At 39.4% G+C, this 22040-nt stretch overlaps 1 long non-coding RNA gene across 1 annotated transcript; it reads right to left on the reverse strand.

Moving 5' to 3' along the window:
* Positions 1-5538: 5538 nt before the first annotated feature.
* LOC131723395 (uncharacterized) lies at positions 5539-18011 on the reverse strand. Its single transcript, XR_009320257.1, has 4 exons — positions 17853-18011; positions 9397-9530; positions 8830-8977; positions 5539-5710 (listed from the first exon to the last, which is right to left on the reverse strand). It is a non-coding gene; the product is annotated as an uncharacterized LOC131723395 (long non-coding RNA).
* Between the last annotated feature and the right edge of the window lie 4029 nt (positions 18012-22040).

Consider the following 22040-nt stretch of genomic DNA (forward strand, 5'->3'; position numbering starts at 1 on the left):
TTATTGCTCTTGTTTCTCCTCTACACTGAAGTGCCTGGTGGAGGGGAGGCAATCATTAGGCCTTGGACTCCCAGGGACTTATTTATCTCTTTCTGGTGATTTTTTTTGTTTTTTGCTCTCCTCCATGCCTAACAGTTTACTACAAACACAATTGATTGTAATTCCATAGCTCTTACTAGACTGTAAATGTACAGTTTGTAAATATACACCAAATGAGAGTAATGTACGTATGTGTATATGATTATTTATTTAATGGCAGACGCTACTAATTTATTTAGTTTTATATTTATTTATTTTTTTATTTTGGCACAAATTATCCTCCATAGTCGAGGGGGGAAGGAGAAGAGTAGTGTGTGGTTGAGAGAGAGAGAGAGAGAGAGAGAGAGAGAGAGAGAGAGAGAGAGAGAGAGAGAGAGAGAGAGAGAGAGAGAGAGAGAGAGATGGAAGCGGCAGTGTGAGCAGAGAGATAGAGAAACTGAAAGGGAGATAAAATAAACCAGAGAGTTGTCATTTTATTGGCGTGGTTCTTAGCCGATAGGGACCTTTAGGGTTTGTTTAGAATAAATCAATTCGAGTTGATTTCACTACCTGTCTGCTGTCTGTTCGTTTGAGAGGAGACGGAGACCACCGCTCGTTACAGTATTATTTGGTTTGGCTTCGTTTTTATTGCTGTAGCTTGCTTGCATATTGGCTGTGCCCAGGCTCAATTCTCAATTTTGAAGACCAAAATAATAATAAAAAAACGTACCCACTTTATTTTTTAAGAGTATAACATTGAGATAGATAAATATTATTTTTAATTTCCTCACATTACTGTGATCTCGGGCTGTACAGACACTGCGGTATGTCAAATTCGCTCCACAAAGACATTTCTCATTAGTCAGATTCCCAAGTTACTCTGTACTCTGGTTTTACAGTGCAGCACTAACATGAAACGGAGAAAAAACCAACCAATTACACATTTCTTTCTAAAGAAGCCAACTCTTGGTGAGAATCAATGTTAAGTGAATTTATCATTTATATTGTTGTTTAGCTGCAATACGTTTTGATAAATCTTTTTTGCATGTAGAATGTTTTGATGCCAGCACAGCAAAAATCCAAGTACCTGTTTTAATGATAACGTTAAATGTGTATCTAAACCGGGATTGCTGGTTGTGTGGTTTTTTTTTTCTCGTCACTTTAACTGGACAGTCAGCTCGTCCAAGTATCACCTACCTGCATGTATAGCGACCCGGCCTGTGCGCTAGGCAGCACCGGGACCTCTGCGACCGGTTTCCCCTGCCTGAAGTACTGTACTACTTCCTATCGTCAATTTATATTGACAAAATAATATTAGAATTGAGTGAGAAACTGTGTGCTAAACTCGTTCAAAGCACGAGTCACAGTGTCAGCACCAGTCCCAGCAGTGTCAGCACCAGTCCCAGCAGTATCGGCACCAGTCTTACCAGTCAGCAGCAGTTACCAGTCCCAGCAGTGTAAGGCCACAAGTAGCAGTGAACCAAATGCATGTCAATAAAGGTATGAACCCATCTGCTTATTAATATTGATGTTACATTACTGTCATCGGTACATGGGTATAGTAAAATAGAAGAGTTTATAAAATAAACACCACAGGATGTTTAAATCCTAAACACATTTAGAATTATAAACGCAGTGACGTGTTTGGAAAGTGTGACAAATAAATGTTTTAAAGTTAAACACTCGGTCTTACAGTGTGAGATACACCCACTTTGACTTCTCACCTCAAGTCAAGTGTGCAGCTGCTTAAGAAAATGTCTTGGTCATCCTGTGCTTGCCAGCACGTACACATTCATTTCAACTTTTGTGGTTTAGGGTAATTCTAGTTACATGTAGCATGTGGTTACAAAACTATGAAAAGCGTGCTATACATCACTCATTATCTCTCACATTCTGTCCCACTATGTGTGTGTGTGTTTGTGTGTGTGAAAAAATATATATACATTGTGTTAGTATCGGGTATGACCGGCCTGGTCTTTCGCTATTCTTCCATTAAAGTCTTTAAAATAATTTCTTTTCGAATGGCTATTGTGGCGGAGTGTCCCGCCCCTATTTATTATTATTTGTATTTTTGTTTGCGGCGCGGGTAAAAGCGCCGCGTCTTTTATTATTATATTTAAAAACCCCGTGAGGATGCATGGCTGATCAGCTACTGATTATTTAACTAGCTGACAGTCATGCATCCTTACCAAACGCGTGCAGACTCTGGCCGAGGGATAATAAGATAATTACCAACTAGTTAATCCCTCGGCCAGAGTATATAAACCTGCAGCTCTCTGCACTTGGGGGAGTGTTGAGGAGAGTACGGGAGAGCGGAGCGAGAAAGAGCGCAAGGAGAATAAGAAAATTAACAATTGCTAAAACGTGCTGGATTAGCCAGCACGACACTTACTTGTTTGTTTGTTTATTCGTTTGGCCCTTGTGCCTTTTTGTTTTGTGTTTTGTTTAAATCTTTTGTTTATTAATAAATACGCTGAGTGCCATTACACTCAGCTTCAACCGCCCATCCACTGTTTGGTTTCAGTTACTTCCTGGTCCGTGACGTCACCACTGCGAGCCATTCCTGTCACATATGGTGTCAGAAGTGGGATCCTGCTTCGCCTGGGGTCGCCAGGGATCCTGCTTCGCCTGGGGTCACTACACTATGGCCGGAGCCCTACGGAGGGGAACGGACGGCCATGAAGAAAGGGGGAGAGGTCCGGAGACCAGCTCCCCCAGCAGCACTTTCGCGGCCGGAGATCATGTGGTCGGAGCCCCACGGAGGGGAGCTGCCGACCATGAAGAAAGGGGGGGAGGTCAGGAGACCAGCTCCCCCAGCCGCACTTTCGCGGCCGGAGATCATGTGGTCGGAGCCCCACGGAGGGGAACTGCCGGCCTTGAAGAAGGGAGGGGAGGTCAGGAGACCAGCTTCCCCAGCCGCACTTTCGCGGCAGGAGATTGTGTGGTCAGAGCCCCACGGAGGGGAACTGCTGGCCGTGAAGAGGAGGGGGAAGGTCAGGAGACCAGCTCCCCCAGCCGCACTTTCGCGGCAGGATAGAGTGTGGAGGGAGCCCCGGAAGAGGGAGCTGCCGGCCACGAAGAATTGGGGGGTGCCAGAAATTCCACCATGGCCACCCCCCAGAAGCAACTTGCTTCCCCCTCTTCCAGGACATTGAGACTGAGGGGGGAGGTGGCCGAAAAGGCCATGTGTGCTGCGCACAAGGGGGGGCATGCGTGGCGGAGTGTCCCGCCCCTATTTATTATTATTTGTATTTTTGTTTGCGGCGCGGGTAAAAGCGCCGCGTCTTTTATTATTATATTTAAAAACCCCGTGAGGATGCATGGCTGATCAGCTACTGATTATTTAACTAGCTGACAGTCATGCATCCTTACCAAACGCGTGCAGACTCTGGCCGAGGGATAATAAGATAATTACCAACTAGTTAATCCCTCGGCCAGAGTATATAAACCTGCAGCTCTCTGCACTTGGGGGAGTGTTGAGGAGAGTACGGGAGAGCGGAGCGAGAAAGAGCGCAAGGAGAATAAGAAAATTAACAATTGCTAAAACGTGCTGGATTAGCCAGCACGACACTTACTTGTTTGACGTCACCACTGCGAGCCATTCCTGTCACACTATTTATACAGATTCTTAACTAATTCTGGCAATTTTAACTCAACTCAAATACCAAACACTGAGCATTTGGCATACACATATATATATATATATATATATATATATATATATATATACACACAGACGTGCTCAAATTTGTTGGTACCCCTCCACAAAAAACGAAGAATGCACAATTTTCTCTGAAATAATTTGAAACTGACAAAAGTAATTGGCATCCACCGTTATTTATTCCATAATTAATAGAAATCAGACTTTGCTTTTGATTTTTTATTCAACATAATATTGTAAATAATAAAACAAATGAAAATGGCATGGACAAAAATGATGGGACCGCTAACCTAATATTTTGTTGCACAACCTTTAGAGGCAATCACTGCAATCAAACGTTTTCTGTAGCTCTCAGTGAGACTTCTGCACCTGTTAACAGGTAGTTTGGCCTACTCTTCCTGAGCAAACTGCTCCAGCTGTCTCAGGGGTGCCTTCTCCAGACTGCAAGTTTCAGCTCTTTCCATAGATGTTCGACAGGATTCAGATCAGGACTCATAGAAGGCCACTTCAGAATAGTCCAATGTTTTGTTCTTATCCATTTTTGGGTGCTTTTAGCTGTGTGTTTTAAGTCATTATCCTGTTGGAGGACCCATGACCTGCGACTGAGACAGAGCTTTCTGACACTGGGCAGTACGTTTCGCTCCAGAATGCCTTGATAGTCTTGAGATTTCATTGTGCCCTGCACAGATTCAAGGCACCCTGTGCCAGGCGCAGCAGAGCAGCCCCAAAACATAACCGAGCCTCCTCCATGTTTCACTGTAGTTATGGTGTTCTTTTCTTTGAAAGCTTCATTTTTTCGTCTGTGAACATAGAGCTGATGTGACTTGCCAAAAAGCTCCAGTTTTGACTCATCTGTCCAAAGGACATTCTCCCAGAAGGATTGTGGCTTGTCAATATGCATTTTAGCAAATTCCAGTCTGGCTTTTTTATGTTTTTCTTTCAAAAGTGGAGTCCTCCTGGGTCTTCTTCCATGGAGCCCACTTTCGCTCAAAAAGCGACGGATGGTGCGATCAGAAACTGACGTACCTTCACCTTGGAGTTCAGCTTGTATCTCTTTGGCAGTTATCCTTGGTTCTTTTTCTACCATTCGCACTATCCTTCTGTTCAATCTGGGGTCGATTTTCCTCTTGCGGCCGCGCCCAGGGATGTTGGCTACAGTTCCATGGACATTAAACTTCTTAATAATATTTGCAACTGTTGTCACAGGAACATCAAGCTGCTTGGAGATGGTCTTGTAGCCTTTACCTTTACCATGCTTGTCTATTATTTTCTTTCTGATCTCCTCAGACAACTCTCTCCTTTGCTTTCTCTGGTCCATGTTCAGTGTGGTGCACACAATGATACCAAACAGTGACTACTTTTCTCCATTTAAATAGGCTGAATGACTGATTACAAGATTGGAGACATGTGTGTTACTACTTAAAGAAACTAATTAGTTTGAAATATCACTATAATCCAATTATTTATTATCTTTTCTAAGGGGTACCAACAAATGTGTCCAGGCCATTTTAGAATATCTTTGTAGAATAAGCAATAATTCATCTCTTTTCATAGCTTCTTTGCTTTATTCTATGACATACCAAAAGCATGCAAGTATACATGATAAAATAAATAATAAATTACAAGCCTGGTACCGATGGCGGCTTTTTTGTTTGTCAGAAGGTTATTCCTTCTACCCCAGAAGGAACCCGCCATTGATACTGGGTTTGGAATGTGCGATTAGCGGGTGGGTCAATGTTTTGAATTGGTCGAGGCCTTAATCTGTTTATTTAGCTCAAAAGCGCCTTTTCTGCTTTTTGTTTAATGCTGCCTGTAGGGAAAAGTCAGGAGTTCGATTACAAACTAAAAAATAAGAAATATCCATAAATCACTGTAAAATCTGTTACATTTACCTTTGGTTGTGCACACTTCTCCCTGCTATGTGTGAGTTTCTGTCTGTCCCTCTAGTGCTGACCATAAAACTTGCAACTTCTCTATTTTCTCCTCCTTTGTCACTTCTCACACGGGAAGGCAAGCCAAATCTTTGGACAGCTTGAAGAAAATGAGAGCAGACTGTCGAAGCACGATTGTTGGTGGAGGCTTTCAGAAAGACATTCAGCCGACTAAATCCATCTACTCCTCCGTGGATTACTATACGCCACCTTTAAACATATATATATATATATATACAAAAAACTTATGTGTATATCTATTTATCAATTCAATTTTCAATTCAAAGTGCTTTATTGGCATGACTTATTTTCCACAGTGTTGCCAAAGCAATTACATACAGTACATATTATGAACAGATGCATATATATACAAACAAGGAACCATGGTAACAAAATAAATATAAAAAGATAAATAATAATAATAATAATACAGAATTTGAATAAATATTGAAATAATAATGTTGAAACTATTAAATTGTTAAATTGTGCCGTGTCACTGCGTGCCCCTCAGGTTGTGGCAGGTGGCTACATATTTGGCAGCCAATGGAGCTGTGTGTCCCTCCCCTAGGAGGACAGCAAGTTTCTCTGAGTCTGCCATTTGTCTGAAAACAGGATATTTTTGTTGTATTTTAATGAAGAATGACTCTCTGATATGGCTGTATTTTATACAGTGTAGGAGAAAGTGCATCTCAGTTTCCACCTCTCCTGTCTCGCAGTGACCACAGAGCCGATCTTCTCTGGGCAGCCAGGTCTGCCTGTGTCTGTCTGTCTCTATGGCCAGGCTGTGGTCACTGAGCCTGTACTTGGTCAGGATCTGTCTCTGCTTCGTATCTCTGACAGTGGAGAGATAATCTGCTAGGCTGTAGTTTCTTTTTAGGGCCCGATAGCAATCAAGTTTATTTTGGGATTTTATTTCTGTGTCCCAGTGTTCCAGATAGAAGTTTTTGGTTTACTCTGGGGACAGTGTGATGAGCTTCAAAGCCAGCTGGCATAGGGGACTCTTTTCAGGGCTGAGCTCTTGGGTCTGGAGGGCCTTGTACTGGAGTGAGTCAGGTTCACTTTTTTCAAGGTGCAACCAGAATTTGAGTGCTCTTTTCTTTATATTAATAAGAGCTGGATATCGGCCTAACTCTGCCCTGCATGCGTGGTTTGGTGTATTTCTTTGCACCTGCAGTGTATTCTTGTATAGTTCAGCATGCAGGGTCTCGATTGCGTGTTTGTCGCATTTAGCGTAGACTTGTTGACTGAGTGGACCCCATACCTCACAACCATACAGCGCAATGGGCTGGATAACACTGTCAATTAATTTTAGCCAGATTTTGAGAGGTATATTAATTTTATAAAATCTTCTTTTGATGGCATAAAAAGCTCTGAGTGCTTTTGCTTTTAGTGCATTCACTGCCAGGCTAAAACTGCGAGTGTAAAGTGATATCTGTTTCCCTGAGATCTGGCTTTTTTTAAAAAAAATCATTTATATTGGTCTTTTTGAGGTTTACTGCCAGGGCCCAGGACTGACAGTACTGCTCCAGCAATGACAGGCTCTGCTGCAGCACCTGTTCTGTGGGTGACAGCAGGACCAAGTCATCTGCATAGAGCAGGAACTTGACTTCAGTGTCATGTAATGTGAGGCCAGGGGCTGCAGACCGTTCCAACATCGTTGCTAACTCATTGATGTAAATATTGAACAGTGTTGGACTCAGACTGCAGCCCTATCTCACCCCACGCCCCTGAGTGAAGAAATCTGTCCTTTTGTTGCACATTTGTCTCTACTTTTGTGAATTGGGGATATAAGCCCTTGGTTCCAGATGTCAGGGAAGTAACCAGTACTTAGTACTATGTTGAACAATTTAAGCATTGCCTCCTGTAATTTAGGGCTGCTGTGTTTTAGCATCTCAGTACAGATGCTGTCAGGGCCGCAGGCTTTTCCAGGTTTAAGTGCCTGGAGCTTCTTTGTTAATTCTTGTGGGGTGATTGGAGCATCAATTGGATTTTGGTTATCTTTAATTGATTTTTCTAGGAAGTTAAGTTTTTCTCTAGTTTCATTTTGTGTATCTGTTAGAGGGATATCTTTATAAAGGTTTTCAAAATAATTTTCCCAGGTTGTTCCATTTTGTATTGTCAGTTCTTGTTTTTTTTGTTGAGTTTAAATTGTTCCACATTTCCCAGAACTGGTTTTTGTAGACAGCTTGTTCTATGTCAGTGAGGGTTTTGTTGATGTGTTTTTGTTTTTTCTGTGTCAGGGTGTGTTTGTAGTTATTGTATTTTATTGTATTTCTTGCTCTTATTGTATTACTTGTATTGTAACACTTGAAATGTATTTGCTTACGATTGTAAGTCGCCCTGGATAAGGGCGTCTGCTAAGAAATAAATAATAATAATAATAATAATAATAATAATTTGAGGGTCTCGCATTACCTCCGGCGTAAATCTGGGTTTGTGGTTGATGGTGTTTTTGATTGGATAATTTTCTTAGGTTTGTTCAAATAGATTTACACTCATCATCAAACCAGCTTTGTTTGTGTTTTTGCTTCTGCTGTATTTTCTTTTTGTTCTTTTTAAGATTTGCCATTGTGGCTGCATTCTCAAATATCTTATTGATGTATTTAACTGCCAGATTTAGTCCTGACACATTTGGTTGGGACTGTGTGTTGAGGAAAGTGTTCATGAGGTTAGTTATTTTAGTAGAACTGATTGCCTCGTTAAATTCCTCTGCACTATCTGAAGCCCATCTGTATGTTTGATTCAGATTGTACAGCTTACTGGGATAGCAAGATATTTCAGTTTTTAATTTTTCTTAAATATATTTCCCAACATAACACCAATGTCACCTTACAATAATTGATTTTGAGTTTCAGTGTTTTAAAATAAAATATCAAACAGAACAAAATTTCAATGTACCATTTGTAATTCAGTAATATGAGAGAATTGGCCAGGGGTCTGAATACTTTTGCAAGGCACTGTGTGTATATACATTGTGCATACTAATATATATGGTGTTATACACACGTACAGAAAAACATCAGGTTTTTCACTGCAGTCTTTTGCAGTAACTTAGAACAAAATAGCGTCTGTCAGTAACAGGTTGTTTTATGCTCTCAGCAGCGTCACTGGCTCTGACGAGGATTTTTTTATTATAATTTTTGGTTTAGCTGCGATATTACTAGTCATTAAACTTACAGACAATATAAAGGTTTAATTATGTTGCTGGTTACACCATACCTGATAAGTTTGTGGTTCCCATCAATGTGCCAAAGGCAGTTTGGTGCAGGGACACTGTATGCCCATCTTCTTATAGTGTTTAAGGACAATGCACGCAGCACAACTCCTTCAGGGTCAGTTCGTCTCATGGATTCTTGAATACGTAATGCTTTTAAAATCAGAAACAAAATATGAAAGAACGTTATTAATGTCAAAGTTCAACTGTAATTGTATTGGTCCAAGACTTCAAAATTACATAACTATGTATGCAGTTTATTAGAAATATTAACTACAATCAACATACTGTAGGTTTAAATACAGAGTGATTAAAAAGTAAAGGCAGCTGAATATTCTAGAACAGTACCATGTAATGTGTACCAACAGAAAACAATGAGAAACACATTTTGGTTGGTATAGGAAAGAATCCCCAATGCTTCAGGTGGCCCGGCCAAAACTTCAAAATGTAATATGCTAGCTTGAGCTATTTACTCTCCCTGGTGACAGTTTTACTTTCCTATCACTATTTTGAGATTACAGCATACTAAATTGCCTTTGTTTCTATAGGATAGAGAAGGCGAAATACTTTACATTGAATCCTGATTCCTCATCCATGCAGATACCCAAGCATCATCTTGTATCCAGAATTTGGAAAGTTGCACTGAATTTCAGTTACAATGCTGTCAAGTTCGCTATCCTCCACTGCTGTGTAGAAGTCAGATACCCTGTACATATGAACAAATGCACACACATACATGTAATATATGAAGTAAAATAAAATGTTAGTAGTACATTATCATGCAAAAGCAACATTTGAAAGCAGTCAATCCCTGTTAATACTGATTGGCACTACAGACATTAACGGAACAGAAGCAAGTACAACAAATATATTTATCATACACACACACACACACACAACCAACACTAATGCATGTTTGTAGTCTTAAGAGGCACGCTTCATTAAGCAGAAATGGACCACTGCAAGAAGCTGAAGATGTGACTGAACCAAGAACTACACAGAGAAGTAATGTTTCGAATAACAATCTTTACATGATTTATTTAAATAATGGGGACAGGAATTATTTTGGCTCAGACAACAACAACCAGGTCTTTAAGGTGATCACATTATAAATGTACAGTATAGAAAGTAGTTGGTCCCTATGGGATTGAGAGCATGTGACTCCAAATGATGATTATTGTTGTTGTTGTTATTTTTAACATGCATTGTCTTGACACCCTGTAGACCGTGTTCTCATTTTTAATTGAAAAATCAAACTCTTGATTTTTCAATTAAAAATGCCTGTCTGTTACATAATTTAATATAATGATTATTGCGCTTGTTTCTCCTCTACACTGAAGTGCCTGGTGGAGGGGAGGCAATCATTAGGCCTTGGACTCCCAGGGACTTATTTATCTCTTTCTGGTGATTTTTTTTGTTTTTTGCTCTCCTCCATGCCTAACAGTTTACTACAAACACAATTGATTGTAATTCCATAGCTCTTACTAGACTGTAAATGTACAGTTTGTAAATATACACCAAATGAGAGTAATGTACGTATGTGTATATGATTATTTATTTAATGGCAGACGCTACTAATTTATTTAGTTTTATATTTATTTATTTTTTTATTTTGGCACAAATTATCCTCCATAGTCGAGGGGGGAAGGAGAAGAGTAGTGTGTGGTTGAGAGAGAGAGAGAGAGAGAGAGAGAGAGAGAGAGAGAGAGAGAGAGAGAGAGAGAGAGAGAGAGAGAGATGGAAGCGGCAGTGTGAGCAGAGAGATAGAGAAACTGAAAGGGAGATAAAATAAACCAGAGAGTTGTCATTTTATTGGCGTGGTTCTTAGCCGATAGGGACCTTTAGGGTTTGTTTAGAATAAATCAATTCGAGTTGATTTCACTACCTGTCTGCTGTCTGTTCGTTTGAGAGGAGACGGAGACCACCGCTCGTTACAGTATTATTTGGTTTGGCTTCGTTTTTATTGCTGTAGCTTGCTTGCATATTGGCTGTGCCCAGGCTCAATTCTCAATTTTGAAGACCAAAATAATAATAAAAAAACGTACCCACTTTATTTTTTAAGAGTATAACATTGAGATAGATAAATATTATTTTTAATTTCCTCACATTACTGTGATCTCGGGCTGTACAGACACTGCGGTATGTCAAATTCGCTCCACAAAGACATTTCTCATTAGTCAGATTCCCAAGTTACTCTGTACTCTGGTTTTACAGTGCAGCACTAACATGAAACGGAGAAAAAACCAACCAATTACACATTTCTTTCTAAAGAAGCCAACTCTTGGTGAGAATCAATGTTAAGTGAATTTATCATTTATATTGTTGTTTAGCTGCAATACGTTTTGATAAATCTTTTTTGCATGTAGAATGTTTTGATGCCAGCACAGCAAAAATCCAAGTACCTGTTTTAATGATAACGTTAAATGTGTATCTAAACCGGGATTGCTGGTTGTGTGGTTTTTTTTTTTCTCGTCACTTTAACTGGACAGTCAGCTCGTCCAAGTATCACCTACCTGCCATAGCCTAGCGTTTTATTATAGTGTAGTGGCTGTGTATTTGCATGTATAGCGACCCGGCCTGTGCGCTAGGCAGCACCGGGACCTCTGCGACCGGTTTCCCCTGCCTGAAGTACTGTACTACTTCCTATCGTCAATTTATATTGACAAAATAATATTAGAATTGAGTGAGAAACTGTGTGCTAAACTCGTTCAAAGCACGAGTCACAGTGTCAGCACCAGTCCCAGCAGTGTCAGCACCAGTCCCAGCAGTATCGGCACCAGTCTTACCAGTCAGCAGCAGTTACCAGTCCCAGCAGTGTAAGGCCACAAGTAGCAGTGAACCAAATGCATGTCAATAAAGGTATGAACCCATCTGCTTATTAATATTGATGTTACATTACTGTCATCGGTACATGGGTATAGTAAAATAGAAGAGTTTATAAAATAAACACCACAGGATGTTTAAATCCTAAACACATTTAGAATTATAAACGCAGTGACGTGTTTGGAAAGTGTGACAAATAAATGTTTTAAAGTTAAACACTCGGTCTTACAGTGTGAGATACACCCACTTTGACTTCTCACCTCAAGTCAAGTGTGCAGCTGCTTAAGAAAATGTCTTGGTCATCCTGTGCTTGCCAGCACGTACACATTCATTTCAACTTTTGTGGTTTAGGGTAATTCTAGTTACATGTAGCATGTGGTTACAAAACTATGAAAAGCGTGCTATACATCACTCATTATCTCTCACATTCTGTCCCACTATGTGTGTGTGTGTTTGTGTGTGTGAAAAAATATATATACATTGTGTTAGTATCGGGTATGACCGGCCTGGTCTTTCGCTATTCTTCCATTAAAGTCTTTAAAATAATTTCTTTTCGAATGGCTATTGTGGCGGAGTGTCCCGCCCCTATTTATTATTATTTGTATTTTTGTTTGCGGCGCGGGTAAAAGCGCCGCGTCTTTTATTATTATATTTAAAAACCCCGTGAGGATGCATGGCTGATCAGCTACTGATTATTTAACTAGCTGACAGTCATGCATCCTTACCAAACGCGTGCAGACTCTGGCCGAGGGATAATAAGATAATTACCAACTAGTTAATCCCTCGGCCAGAGTATATAAACCTGCAGCTCTCTGCACTTGGGGGAGTGTTGAGGAGAGTACGGGAGAGCGGAGCGAGAAAGAGCGCAAGGAGAATAAGAAAATTAACAATTGCTAAAACGTGCTGGATTAGCCAGCACGACACTTACTTGTTTGACGTCACCACTGCGAGCCATTCCTGTCACACTATTTATACAGATTCTTAACTAATTCTGGCAATTTTAACTCAACTCAAATACCAAACACTGAGCATTTGGCATACACATATATATATATATATATATATATATATATATATATATATATATATATATATATATATATACACAGACGTGCTCAAATTTGTTGGTACCCCTCCACAAAAAACGAAGAATGCACAATTTTCTCTGAAATAATTTGAAACTGACAAAAGTAATTGGCATCCACCGTTATTTATTCCATAATTAATAGAAATCAGACTTTGCTTTTGATTTTTTATTCAACATAATATTGTAAATAATAAAACAAATGAAAATGGCATGGACAAAAATGATGGGACCGCTAACCTAATATTTTGTTGCACAACCTTTAGAGGCAATCACTGCAATCAAACGTTTTCTGTAGCTCTCAGTGAGACTTCTGCACCTGTTAACAGGTAGTTTGGCCTACTCTTCCTGAGCAAACTGCTCCAGCTGTCTCAGGGGTGCCTTCTCCAGACTGCAAGTTTCAGCTCTTTCCATAGATGTTCGACAGGATTCAGATCAGGACTCACAGAAGGCCACTTCAGAATAGTCCAATGTTTTGTTCTTATCCATTTTTGGGTGCTTTTAGCTGTGTGTTTTAAGTCATTATCCTGTTGGAGGACCCATGACCTGCGACTGAGACAGAGCTTTCTGACACTGGGCAGTACGTTTCGCTCCAGAATGCCTTGATAGTCTTGAGATTTCATTGTGCCCTGCACAGATTCAAGGCACCCTGTGCCAGGCGCAGCAGAGCAGCCCCAAAACATAACCGAGCCTCCTCCATGTTTCACTGTAGTTATGGTGTTCTTTTCTTTGAAAGCTTCATTTTTTCGTCTGTGAACATAGAGCTGATGTGACTTGCCAAAAAGCTCCAGTTTTGACTCATCTGTCCAAAGGACATTCTCCCAGAAGGATTGTGGCTTGTCAATATGCATTTTAGCAAATTCCAGTCTGGCTTTTTTATGTTTTTCTTTCAAAAGTGGAGTCCTCCTGGGTCTTCTTCCATGGAGCCCACTTTCGCTCAAAAAGCGACGGATGGTGCGATCAGAAACTGACGTACCTTCACCTTGGAGTTCAGCTTGTATCTCTTTGGCAGTTATCCTTGGTTCTTTTTCTACCATTCGCACTATCCTTCTGTTCAATCTGGGGTCGATTTTCCTCTTGCGGCCGCGCCCAGGGATGTTGGCTACAGTTCCATGGACATTAAACTTCTTAATAATATTTGCAACTGTTGTCACAGGAACATCAAGCTGCTTGGAGATGGTCTTGTAGCCTTTACCTTTACCATGCTTGTCTATTATTTTCTTTCTGATCTCCTCAGACAACTCTCTCCTTTGCTTTCTCTGGTCCATGTTCAGTGTGGTGCACACAATGATACCAAACAGTGACTACTTTTCTCCATTTAAATAGGCTGAATGACTGATTACAAGATTGGAGACATGTGTGTTACTACTTAAAGAAACTAATTAGTTTGAAATATCACTATAATCCAATTATTTATTATCTTTTCTAAGGGGTACCAACAAATGTGTCCAGGCCATTTTAGAATATCTTTGTAGAATAAGCAATAATTCATCTCTTTTCATAGCTTCTTTGCTTTATTCTATGACATACCAAAAGCATGCAAGTATACATGATAAAATAAATAATAAATTACAAGCCTGGTACCGATGGCGGCTTTTTTGTTTGTCAGAAGGTTATTCCTTCTACCCCAGAAGGAACCCGCCATTGATACTGGGTTTGGAATGTGCGATTAGCGGGTGGGTCAATGTTTTGAATTGGTCGAGGCCTTAATCTGTTTATTTAGCTCAAAAGCGCCTTTTCTGCTTTTTGTTTAATGCTGCCTGTAGGGAAAAGTCAGGAGTTCGATTACAAACTAAAAAATAAGAAATATCCATAAATCACTGTAAAATCTGTTACATTTACCTTTGGTTGTGCACACTTCTCCCTGCTATGTGTGAGTTTCTGTCTGTCCCTCTAGTGCTGACCATAAAACTTGCAACTTCTCTATTTTCTCCTCCTTTGTCACTTCTCACACGGGAAGGCAAGCCAAATCTTTGGACAGCTTGAAGAAAATGAGAGCAGACTGTCGAAGCACGATTGTTGGTGGAGGCTTTCAGAAAGACATTCAGCCGACTAAATCCATCTATTCCTCCGTGGATTACTATACGCCACCTTTAAACATATATATATATATATATATATATATATATATATATACAAAAAACTTATGTGTATATCTATTTATCAATTCAATTTTCAATTCAAAGTGCTTTATTGGCATGACTTATTTTCCACAGTGTTGCCAAAGCAATTACATACAGTACATATTATGAACAGATGCATATATATACAAACAAGGAACCATGGTAACAAAATAAATATAAAAAGATAAATAATAATAATAATAATACAGAATTTGAATAAATATTGAAATAATAATGTTGAAACTATTAAATTGTTAAATTGTGCCGTGTCACTGCGTGCCCCTCAGGTTGTGGCAGGTGGCTACATATTTGGCAGCCAATGGAGCTGTGTGTCCCTCCCCTAGGAGGACAGCAAGTTTCTCTGAGTCTGCCATTTGTCTGAAAACAGGATATTTTTGTTGTATTTTAATGAAGAATGACTCTCTGATATGGCTGTATTTTATACAGTGTAGGAGAAAGTGCATCTCAGTTTCCACCTCTCCTGTCTCGCAGTGACCACAGAGCCGATCTTCTCTGGGCAGCCAGGTCTGCCTGTGTCTGTCTGTCTCTATGGCCAGGCTGTGGTCACTGAGCCTGTACTTGGTCAGGATCTGTCTCTGCTTCGTATCTCTGACAGTGGAGAGATACTCTGCTAGGCTGTAGTTTCTTTTTAGGGCCCGATAGCAATCAAGTTTATTTTGGGATTTTATTTCTGTGTCCCAGTGTTCCAGATAGAAGTTTTTGGTTTACTCTGGGGACAGTGTGATGAGCTTCAAAGCCAGCTGGCATAGGGGACTCTTTTCAGGGCTGAGCTCTTGGGTCTGGAGGGCCTTGTACTGGAGTGAGTCAGGTTCACTTTTTTCAAGGTGCAACCAGAATTTGAGTGCTCTTTTCTTTATATTAATAAGAGCTGGATATCGGCCTAACTCTGCCCTGCATGCGTGGTTTGGTGTATTTCTTTGCACCTGCAGTGTATTCTTGTATAGTTCAGCATGCAGGGTCTCGATTGCGTGTTTGTCGCATTTAGCGTAGACTTGTTGACTGAGTGGACCCCATACCTCACAACCATACAGCGCAATGGGCTGGATAACACTGTCAATTAATTTTAGCCAGATTTTGAGAGGTATATTAATTTTATAGAATCTTCTTTTGATGGCATAAAAAGCTCTGAGTGCTTTTGCTTTTAGTGCATTCACTGCCAGGCTAAAACTGCGAGTGTAAAGTGATATCTGTTTCCCTGAGATCTGGCTTTTTTTTAAAAAAATCATTTATATTGGTCTTTTTTGAGGTTTACTGCCAGGGCCCAGGACTGACAGTACTGCTCCAGCAATGACAGGCTCTGCTGCAGCACCTGTTCTGTGGGTGACAGCAGGACCAAGTCATCTGCATAGAGCAGGAACTTGACTTCAGTGTCATGTAATGTGAGGCCAGGGGCTGCAGACCGTTCCAACATCGTTGCTAACTCATTGATGTAAATATTGAACAGTGTTGGACTCAGACTGCAGCCCTATCTCACCCCACACCCCTGAGTGAAGAAATCTGTCCTTTTGTTGCACATTTGTCTCTACTTTTGTGAATTGGGGATATAAGCCCTTGGTTCCAGATGTCAGGGAAGTAACCAGTACTTAGTACTATGTTGAACAATTTAAGCATTGCCTCCTGTAATTTAGGGCTGCTGTGTTTTAGCATCTCAGTACAGATGCTGTCAGGGCCGCAGGCTTTTCCAGGTTTAAGTGCCTGGAGCTTCTTTGTTAATTCTTGTGGGGTGATTGGAGCATCAATTGGATTTTGGTTATCTTTAATTGATTTTTCTAGGAAGTTAAGTTTTTCTCTAGTTTCATTTTGTGTATCTGTTAGAGGGATATCTTTATAAAGGTTTTCAAAATAATTTTCCCAGGTTGTTCCATTTTGTATTGTCAGTTCTTGTTTTTTTTGTTGAGTTTAAATTGTTCCACATTTCCCAGAACTGGTTTTTGTAGACAGCTTGTTCTATGTCAGTGAGGGTTTTGTTGATGTGTTTTTGTTTTTTCTGTGTCAGGGTGTGTTTGTAGTTATTGTATTTTATTGTATTTCTTGCTCTTATTGTATTACTTGTATTGTAACACTTGAAATGTATTTGCTTACGATTGTAAGTCGCCCTGGATAAGGGCGTCTGCTAAGAAATAAATAATAATAATAATAATAATAATTTGAGGGTCTCGCATTACCTCCGGCGTAAATCTGGGTTTGTGGTTGATGGTGTTTTTGATTGGATAATTTTCTTAGGTTTGTTCAAATAGATTTACACTCATCATCAAACCAGCTTTGTTTGTGTTTTTGCTTCTGCTGTATTTTCTTTTTGTTCTTTTTAAGATTTGCCATTGTGGCTGCATTCTCAAATATCTTATTGATGTATTTAACTGCCAGATTTAGTCCTGACACATTTGGTTGGGACTGTGTGTTGAGGAAAGTGTTCATGAGGTTAGTTATTTTAGTAGAACTGATTGCCTCGTTAAATTCCTCTGCACTATCTGAAGCCCATCTGTATGTTTGATTCAGATTGTACAGCTTACTGGGATAGCAAGATATTTCAGTTTTTAATTTTTCTTAAATATATTTCCCAACATAACACCAATGTCACCTTACAATAATTGATTTTGAGTTTCAGTGTTTTAAAATAAAATATCAAACAGAACAAAATTTCAATGTACCATTTGTAATTCAGTAATATGAGAGAATTGGCCAGGGGTCTGAATACTTTTGCAAGGCACTGTGTGTATATACATTGTGCATACTAATATATATGGTGTTATACACACGTACAGAAAAACATCAGGTTTTAAATGAAGTCACTGCAGTCTTTTGCAGTAACTTAGAACAAAATAGCGTCTGTCAGTAACAGGTTGTTTTATGCTCTCAGCAGCGTCACTGGCTCTGACGAGGATTTTTTTATTATAATTTTTGGTTTAGCTGCGATATTACTAGTCATTAAACTTACAGACAATATAAAGGTTTAATTATGTTGCTAGTTACACCATACCTGATAAGTTTGTGGTTCCCATCAATGTGCCAAAGGCAGTTTGGTGCAGGGACACTGTATGCCCATCTTCTTATAGTGTTTAAGGACAATGCACGCAGCACAACTCCTTCAGGGTCAGTTCGTCTCATGGATTCTTGAATACGTAATGCTTTTAAAATCAGAAACAAAATATGAAAGAACGTTATTAATGTCAAAGTTCAACTGTAATTGTATTGGTCCAAGACTTCAAAATTACATAACTATGTATGCAGTTTATTAGAAATATTAACTACAATCAACATACTGTAGGTTTAAATACAGAGTGATTAAAAAGTAAAGGCAGCTGAATATTCTAGAACAGTACCATGTAATGTGTACCAACAGAAAACAATGAGAAACACATTTTGGTTGGTATAGGAAAGAATCCCCAATGCTTCAGGTGGCACGGCCAAAACTTCAAAATGTAATATGCTAGCTTGAGCTATTTACTCTCCCTGGTGACAGTTTTACTTTCCTATCACTATTTTGAGATTACAGCATACTAAATTGCCTTTGTTTCTATAGGATAGAGAAGGTGAAATACTTTACACTGAATCCTGATTCCTCATCCATGCAGATACCCAAGCATCATCTTGTATCCAGAATTTGGAAAGTTGCACTGAATTTCAGTTACAATGCTGTCAAGTTCGCTATCCTCCACTGCTGTGTAGAAGTCAGATACCCTGTACATATGAACAAATGCACACACATACATGTAATATATGAAGTAAAATAAAATGTTAGTAGTACATTATCATGCAAAAGCAACATTTGAAAGCAGTCAATCCCTGTTAATACTGATTGGCACTACAGACATTAACGGAACAGAAGCAAGTACAACAAATATATTTATCATACACACACACACACACACAACCAACACTAATGCATGTTTGTAGTCTTAAGAGGCACGCTTCATTAAGCAGAAATGGACCACTGCAAGAAGCTGAAGATGTGACTGAACCAAGAACTACACAGAGAAGTAATGTTTCGAATAACAATCTTTACATGATTTATTTAAATAATGGGGACAGGAATTATTTTGGTTCAGACAACAACAACCAGGTCTTTAAGGTGATCACATTATAAATGTACAGTATAGAAAGTAGTTGGTCCCTATGGGATTGAGAGCATGTGACTCCAAATGATGATTATTGTTGTTGTTGTTATTTTTAACATGCATTGTCTTGACACCCTGTAGACCGTGTTCTCATTTTTAATTGAAAAATCAAACTCTTGATTTTTCAATTAAAAATGCCTGTCTGTTACATAATTTAATATAATGATTATTGCGCTTGTTTCTCCTCTACACTGAAGTGCCTGGTGGAGGGGAGGCAATCATTAGGCCTTGGAACCCCAGGGACTTATTTATCTCTTTCTGGTGATTTTTTTTGTTTTTTGCTCTCCTCCATGCCTCACAGTTTACTACAAACACAATTGATTGTAATTCCATAGCTCTTACTAGACTGTAAATGTACAGTTTGAAAATATACACCAAATGAGAGTAATGTACGTATGTGTATATTATTATTTATTTAATGGCAGACGCTACTAATTTATTTAGTTTTATATTTATTTATTTTTTAATTTTGGCACAAATTATCCTCCATAGTCGAGGGGAGAAGGAGAAGAGTAGTGTGTGGTTGAGAGAGAGAGAGAGAGAGAGAGAGAGAGAGAGAGAGAGAGAGAGAGAGAGAGAGATGGAAGCGGCAGTGTGAGCAGAGAGATAGAGAAACTGAAAGGGAGATAACATAAACAGAGAGTTGTCATTTTATTGGCGTGGTTCTTAGCCGATAGGGACCTTTAGGGTTTGTTTAAAATAAATAAATTCGAGTTGATTTCACTACCTGTCTGCTGTCTGTTCGTTTGAGAGGAGACGGAGACCACCGCTCGTTACAGTATTATTTGGTTTGGCTTCGTTTTTATTGCTGTAGCTTGCTTGCATACTGGCTGTGCCCAGGCTCAATTCTCAATTGTGAAGACCAAAATAATAATAAAAAAACGTACCCACTTTATTTTTTAAGAGTATAACATTGAGATAGATAAATATTATTTTTAATTTCCTCACATTACTGTGATCTCGGGCTGTACAGACACTGCGGTATGTCAAATTCGCTCCACAAAGACATTTCTCATTAGTCAGATTCCCAAGTTACTCTGTACTCTGGTTTACAGTGCAGCACTAACATGAAACGGAGAAAAAAACAACCAATTACACATTTCTTTCTAAAGAAGCCAACTCTTGGTGAGAATCAATGTTAAGTGAATTTATCATTTATATTGTTGTTTAGCTGCAATACGTTTTGATAAATCTTTTTTGCATGTAGAATGTTTTGATGCCAGCACAGCAAAAATCCAAGTACCTGTTTTAATGATAACGTTAAATGTGTATCTAAACCGGGATTGCTGGTTGTGTGGTTTTTTTTTTTCTCGTCACTTTAACTGGACAGTCAGCTCGTCCAAGTATCACCTACCTGCCATAGCCTAGCGTTTTATTATAGCGTAGTGGCTGTGTATTTGCATGTATAGCGACCCGGCCTGTGCGCTAGGCAGCACCGGGACCTCTGCGACCGGTTTCCCCTGCCTGAAGTACTGTACTACTTCCTATCGTCGATTTATATTGACAAAATAATATTAGAATTGAGTGAGAAACTGTGTGCTAAACTCGTTCAAAGCACGAGTCACAGTGTCAGCACCAGTCCCAGCAGTGTCAGCACCAGTCCCAGCAGTATCAGCACCAGTCTTACCAGTCAGCAGCAGTTACCAGTCCCAGCAGTGTTAGGCCACTTAAGTAGCAGTGAACCAAATGCATGTCAATAAAGGTATGAACCCATCTGCTTATTAATATTGATGTTATATTATTGTGCTTTTAAAATCATATATTTCAGACAGTGTGAATATGGTCATTTTAGGTTGCTGTGGTTTTGCTGGGAGACAATTAGTTTTAATCTTTGAAATAATATGGGTCATCAAATTTTAACATTAACATCATCATCCAAGGGACTTAATATTGCTTTTCGTTTGCATGAACAGTCTCCAAATGACTTTGCCTCCAAGAAGGCAAGAAGACAGAAGTTCTAAGGGAAAAAAATAGCTGGATGAAGGAGGGGGAGAAGGCTATGGTAAACTGGTTACCATTTAAATTGTCACTTTTTTTATCTGTCACTAGATATTTTTTTTTTTTAACTCATTTTTTATTTTCATTTTGCACTTTATCTGGGGGTATTTATTTTCATTATTTAAATATTTTTATTTAACTATTATTGTTTGTTTGCACTTTGCACCTGGCTGATTTAAGGGCCATTTCAATGTTAATTTAATGTCATTATTAAGTGGGATTTTGAGATATTTTATACTTTTAAACTATTAAGCTTTTAATAGCTTTTTTGTTCTGCCTTGTCAGTTCTTCAGTTCAGTGTTTGTTTAGTGTTACAGTTCCTGACCTTTGGTGCCATCTTGTGGCCAGATATCACAATGCAATTGTGGTGTTTCTATTGTGGTACAGAGGGGAGGGGAGGGGAGGGGGGGGGGGGGGGGGGGGAGGGGGATCAAATCCTGCTTAGGGCCCCCAAAAGGCTAGAAACGGCCTTGATGGGCTCTATTCATCAATGTGTCGGTGTCTAAAACTAAAGAACGTGTGACGCGTTTAATGGCTCAATGGCATGTGTGTGTGTAGCCTGTGTAATCATATCTTTGTTATAAATTAGTACTATCAACGTTGTCTGCTCAATGTATCCCTGTTCTTCAACCCGACCCGGAGATTTTTTCTTATAAGGAGTCTCAGGCATAAATGAAGTCACGAAACACTCGGTTTATTGGCTCGGTCTCGAGCGAGTATAAGATTTAAATAAAATCAAACAGTTTTATAGAACATAAACAAGTACCAATGAAAGTAAGTATACAAAACCTATATGATGTGAATAATAAAATAAATCAAATCAAAGTGACATGTAACATAGGCTAACTCAACTTTCATACATACATACATATAGGCTACTGTTTAAGTCCAGACAGTCACGTCACCCATTATCAAAAGGCTTTTTGAAGGTTTAAACAGCCGGTTTTTATATCTTGTCACTAAGGGTCCCCCGAGCAACACAAACCGCCGTGTTTAAGGTGTCGCCCCCGCACTCCACCCCTGCACCGCTGTCTTATTTATGTTTGTTCAGA

Source organism: Acipenser ruthenus, chromosome 55 (genome assembly GCF_902713425.1).
Source record: "Acipenser ruthenus chromosome 55, fAciRut3.2 maternal haplotype, whole genome shotgun sequence".
NCBI classification, from domain to species: Eukaryota; Metazoa; Chordata; class Actinopteri; order Acipenseriformes; family Acipenseridae; genus Acipenser; species Acipenser ruthenus.